We start from the raw sequence: 6,760 nt of genomic DNA, 5'->3' as shown, positions 1-6,760 counted from the left end.
TTCACCTTTAATTTGCACGAATCAAAATGAAAACTTAGGGTGAATACATTTATTGACAAAACCTGCATTGCAAATTTACTGCATGCATAACTGCTACTTTGAAAAAAACCCCAATACTCTACAAGCACTTTATCTAGCTAGAAGGTACAATATTCATCTCTTTTTGAAAGTAAATGATGGCTTTGAAAATTCATGAATAATATTCAGGAGTTTCCAGAGATGGCGTATATAGAAACTTTTCTAAATGCAAATACCTGGTATGGCCAAATACAATAAGATAGAGCAAAAGACAAAAGCAGAATGTACGTAACAAAAATGATTCGAGTACATGTATTTACAATTCACAAGCAACTTCCACTTCCCAAATCACCCATTGTGCTATGTTCCATTGAAGTCCTTGGGCCATCGTCCTTCTCCAAGAACACATTGCAAGGGGATTTAATCTGTCGAGATTGAGATTCGGGCGCAGAATATAAAGGTAGAGGTTTCTCATCCAAAGAAACCGTTTGTAATGATGAATTCATAGTTGATTTTTCCTCTGGTTTTTGAATTTCTGCATTGTTTCCATCTGGAACTTTTATCATATCGAAAGTCTGATTTGGATTTTCATGTTTTTTGGCACTGAAGTTTCTTTTGCGTCTCCAAAACAAGAATACGAAAACAACCAGTAAGAGAATGAGATCTAGTCCTAAAACAATGCCGATCCCGATGCCAATGCCAACACCAAGATTTGAAGAACAATCACAGGAAGATTTGTCGACTGAAAAAATCAAGTAAGGAAAAAACTTTCTTTTAATAGCTCTAGGTTGAAATTAAGTGTGCCTTGCATAAATGAATAAAGTGCGAATAACTCAAATTGGGCATCAATCAGAACAAAATAATATATCAAATGGAAACTTTAACTTGTAAGATAATATATTAAAACGAACATAAATAGCGCTGTACGTCTCAATTACCCTGTAAAATCCATCATATACCATATTTTTATACAAAAAAAATTATACATTACCCATTTTACCAAGGTGGACTCAATGCGGAAGTTAAATTCTAAAAAACATTACCATCGGTGACTGAATATACCTGTATCATGTTATGATACATTGCTGACACCTTTTAGACCAAATACAAATAAAAACCACATGTGTCCCTTTGTTATATTTTTTTCTACATCAGTGAATATACTGAAATTAACACCATCTCTGCTTCATATTACACCACACTTTTAATAGTGTTAAATGGGTTTCAGAAAACGAAAGTAGATATTTAGAGATATAAGCTAACTTAACATCTTTGGTGGCTTACGAACACCTTTACTCTATCGATTGATTGAACAAAATCAGATTTAAAACAGAAGAAAAAAAGTGTGATGAAAGAGGTTTTAAGGAAAAAAATTGCTTTAAAAAATTTCAATTTCAAACGTTCCCACAAAGTATATAAAAAGAATTTGAAAGAAAAAAAGAAACCTGAAGGATGAAACATTTTCCCCATTGTTCGGAGATACACGACACGTGCTCTCGACATTTTACTCTGGAGATGACCATCTAAAGCAAGATCAAAGAAACTAAGAGCATTGTTCTCATCATCAAGACCCAATTACCAACACAAATAAAGGAACTTAAAACCTGCTGAGATTAATCTCATCGAGAATGCAAATCGTTTAGGGATACCCTCTCCTCTGACATTAAAAGCTATTTTTTGAATACAAGGAATATTTTCAGATCATTAATTCGCTTGTTATGCTTTCATTCAAGATTCTTGAATCCAAGAGAAGAATTCAGTAAAATATTTACAGGTGTGCATCATAGAACTATTTACGAGTTATGGGTGTAGAGGTGGAATTGAAATTCATCATATATCACTCTTGATTTCAATTTCATTGTACCCATCAAAGATTTTTTATTTCTTTCAGAAAAAAAGATAGTTTTGTTAATAAAGATAAATAAATATTTAAAATAATATGTTTCAAAGAGAATCTTTTATCATTTCAAAGGATACGTATTTTACATAAATTGATGAAAAGTTTTATATCCTATGTATTAGATAGGTTTGTTAAGTTGTAATAATAATGGATTAAATTATACTTAAAAGACCATGCATTTATATGCATAAAGTACCTGTAGTTTAGTCATTTAATCAATAAATGATCTTGTTTCAATTCATCTGTGTTTATCTCTGGAAATCGAACGAAGCTATTAGTTTTGCTTGTGAGAGATGACAAAAATAAAATTTGTGTCAAAGAGATCTTACCCAGAATCACTCAGTTAATCCCAACAACTGAAGGTTGAACAGTTGTTTAATACTGCCATTAAGATTAGCCAATAAATGAAATATTCAAGACGCATTTTTACATCTACATTTTAAAGAAATTTATAGATTTAGTTCGTATAAGAGCTCGACCCCTTTTTAAATAAGTTAAGATAGAGAAAATCTAGATTTGACTTTTTTTATGTTGTGTAAATTCATGTTTCTTGAAGCCATGTCTTGCGGGAACAAGATTTGATCACATGATAATGTAAAACATTTTAAGCATATAAAAAGCTGCGAAAACTAAAAATGTATAAAATTAAAAATGTCCAAATTAATATTCACAAATATCTTCATATATAGTGTAGAATAAAATTTGATGAAATTTTTGGCTCCTATATGACATGACAAAAGGTATACAATTATTGCAATAAAATTAATTTAGACCACAGCTGGAAACACCTTTCTGTCATTGACTACACAACTGCAGGTTATTATATTAGCTAGTATGTAATAATACATATGGAATGTAAATTCAAATTGTTTAAACGATGGACAAGAGGTCAGCAAAGGTTAACAATAGAGTACCAAAGTTTTATTAAGACAATCAGCCTATTCAAGATGGGCGAACAAGGCGAGAGAAATGTCTGTATTGCGACGAACATTAAGTGAAAAAGTAAATCTCAATTATAACAAAATTTTCTTTGATATTTCATTAACATTAAAGTATACTTTATGTAAAATCTCCACAATTTGCGAAAATCTCACAAAGATTGAAATTATTTGTCTCTGAAATAGCCTACACAAACTTAAGAAGGCAAAAAAAGAGATCATTTTCTCATACTATAACAGAATTTTTAGTTCTGAGTGGGTCTTCACTTCATTCTGTTTTTTAAAGTTTATCCTAAAATTTTACGTAAAATCATACATTTTTTGTTTAACAAAAACAAAAAGCGAAGACCCACATTGAAAATACACTTTTTTGACAAAACATACACTAAAATAAATATACCCAGTATAAAAATATATTCACTAGAAGGATAAACGACATTTCTTAATATAAAAAAGGTAAACACACCAAAGTGCACACCTGTTATGTACAGGAAATAAAATTAACAGATTACTGTGGTTTTCAATGTAAGTTAATAAGATTCGGTCATGCAGGAGCATCTTTTTATGCAATGTTTTCAAGTATACTTGTCAGAAATACTTAAATAAAACATAATGCAAACTGATTTATAATTTGATGAGGGAACTGTGAAAGGCAGATTAATGAAACTGATCACCAAAAGTACAACACTGTCATCGTAATATTCTACCTGCTTTACATTGTGAAATGGAAACAATATTCTCTCATAAGTTGTTCAATATTTCCTATTCTCAAATATACCTCAAATGAAGATAAATTGTCGCAATAGACAGTTGGGAATTTTCTTTATCACGGATTATTTCCGATCCATCATAGAAACGATTGATTCAAATGCTGGTTCTTCACAATGGGTTTCTGAATGTCAGTCTGTTGAGCGTTATAAAAGAGTGTATATGCTTCCAGTGTCCCTAGCGAATCTAACAAGCGCTTCGTATTTTTGGAGTGATTGTCACATAGTTCATAACGAATCGGGATTTGTAGATTTAGTTTAGTCATTTTTGTATACACTTATGTTCTAAGAGATGTGTATACACGTATACAATTACGAAGAAATATTGGAAAACATCAAATGTGTGGGCATATGCCTCTAAAATGTTAGATATGTATTTCATTTAGACAACAAAATTTATACAATTTAAAAATAATGAATACAGTCATTATTTGCTCGAAAAGAAAACAGGTTTTAGATACTTAATAGCAAAATTAACAAATTATACGTTAAAACATTATACGCAGATTCATCATTCAAAGAACGGTATGGTCATAAAAACTACATTAATCAATCATTCTTTAATTTTTGTATTCGTTTGAAATTTACAATAATTGTCACCCATATATAATATTTAAAAGTTGAGGAGGAAATAAATGCAGAAACCTCAGTGAAAGAATATTGTCTTCTGAAAAATGGTAGACAGAGAAAGTCCGGCATAATGATTAAAGTTATGTAAATACAAATGATTGCGTTTGGGTCTGAATTTTTTTTAATACTTTTTTCTACAGAATCTATCTTTTAACTCATTTATAGAAAATATAATAAACATTTTTTTCTGTAAACTGCTATTTTATTGCTTATCTGCAATTTAAAAGGACAAGAATTCGCAGATTATCTCACTTGGTATCCTATTATGCAGTGAAAACTAATAAAAATGGCATGTTAAGTGTATATTTCTCATCATTAAGATGATAATGATAATTTCATGTGAAAACGGATAAGTTAATGACCAGTTTTTACAATATCCAGTAAGTTGGCATATCTTCGTATTTATTAACAGTTTCATTTATTCACACTTTCTTTTTTTTCAAAATAAACTAATTTCATCATAACAGCTTTATAATAATATATACCAGAAGGCCATAAAACGTCCATTTATTGATTATTAGGCATATTTTTCTAATAGGACCATTTGAATTTTTCAAACAAACATAAGACATGTATTTAAATCCATCGATGCATGTTCAGTTACAATTCAAAAATCAAATATATTTCGTTTTAATAGCATGCATTTCTATAAATACATGCATTTAGTAATTGCTTAGTATAATAATCAGTACGGTCACTTCAACAATTTTGACCTACTAAAAACAAATGCTTCTAGATTATATAGATATACCTCTTATTTATTTCTATGCCACCTACAGGTACTGGCTTTACATTCGTAATGAAAAAAATATATTGTCGTTATAGACATCTTTTCAACTAAAAAAACTTTTTTCTGTGAAAGAAGAAGGTATGTTTTAACTTTATTGTGCCCTAAAAATTTAATGTTTTCAAAAAGTTTTGACACTGGCTTAAATATTAGCTGAGTAAAAAATTAGTTGAGTATGTGACTGTGATTAATCAGAAAAGAATATGACATGTAGGAGTTCCATTCTGGAAATATGACGTCATTGATTTGATGCATTTCTCTATTTTAAAAGAAAAAGCCTCAAAATGACCCATTTTCAAGTGTTATTTTCCGTTAGAAAATAGTGTCCACAGCCGTCGCCCACTTTAATTTTTGGATATGTTGTGTAAAATTCTTTGAAAAATCATATATCTCAATATCTTTGTGGGCGATGAAAGTTGGTGTCTTCTGCAATTTTTTAAGAAAATACGGGAAAATGCACAAGTTTATGACGTCACAATTAGCATTTAGAAGGTCAGGTGAGAAAAATGATTTGTATGATCTTTCTGGATGGAATTTCAATGAATCAGAAAGCATGAGCTTTAGTTTTTTTTTTTTTTTTTTTTTTTTTTTTTTTTTTTTTTTTTTTTTTACATCACTTTCATTTTTAAGAAAAACACAGGGCAAGGTTTGTATTGAAACCGTACCTTGTTCTTTATATCATTTTAAAATCGAATAACTAACGAAAATTAACATACAGAATATAAATAATAGGCATTGCTATTAGTATTCCTCTTAGAACAATTAAAATATTTGATATTCGTTCAAAATAAGGTGAAAAAAAATCAGTGATCTATGTCATCAATCCTTAAACAATACAAATTGTGAACAGGACAAAAACACTCCTGGAAACACCAGAGTGGGATCATGGGATCACGTGTCTAGGAGAAGTAAGCATCTCCTCTTGGCAGTCACACCCGCCGTGAGCCCTCTGTATTTATCAGGTCAATGAAATAATCTGTAGTCATAATTAGTATAAAACAGGAGGCTAACAAAAGGTACAAAACGACGATCAAATCATAGGTCATTATAACGACCATAGAATTTGTGAAACGCTGACTTTAAACGAAAATTTGATGAAAGCCCCTAAACATCAATTTATTTTTTCAGTAGTCTATCTCAGTTTAAAAATTGTACACAGAGCATGGTCTTGGATACTGGGAAACACCAAACGCAGAGGACATTGGAATGTTACTACGTAAAAGAGGGAAGTTGACGTTGGAAATTCTGAAGTTGTACAGTTTTCATATCTCATTTCGTTCTGTCTAAGCGCAGGAGAAAGTAAGATATCCGCCATATTCATGCTTTTTGATTTTTCTATACAATAGGCCTCATTTTTCCAAACGCTGGTATTTTGCTTTATCGACAATGATAGAAATTTACAAATTTTGATATTTATATCAGTAATATAAAGGATATACCAGGTCTTGACTTTTTTTGGGTTAAGTTCGATGATTTTTTTTTTAGCAGGGAATATCTATTATATATATATATATTCCCCTTCCTTTTGTTTGTCAAACAGGTCCTTTATGCGTGATGAATCGAAATTCTTGAATCTGAAATCGAAGGTTCTTCTCGGAGGCAACACGTTGAAGCAAATTATAATGCTATAAAACCATTATAATTAAAACACGCATTAGATAATTGGTAAAAATGGCACCAACCTACGATAGAATTATATCGTTAGCAAGCACTTTACTAC

Source organism: Saccostrea echinata, unplaced genomic scaffold, assembly GCF_033153115.1.
Source record: "Saccostrea echinata isolate AGI-Se365-2 ecotype Australia unplaced genomic scaffold, CSIRO_AGI_Sech_v1 ptg000001l, whole genome shotgun sequence".
Taxonomy (NCBI): Eukaryota; Metazoa; Mollusca; class Bivalvia; order Ostreida; family Ostreidae; genus Saccostrea; species Saccostrea echinata.
This window is presented reverse-complemented; position numbering follows the sequence as displayed.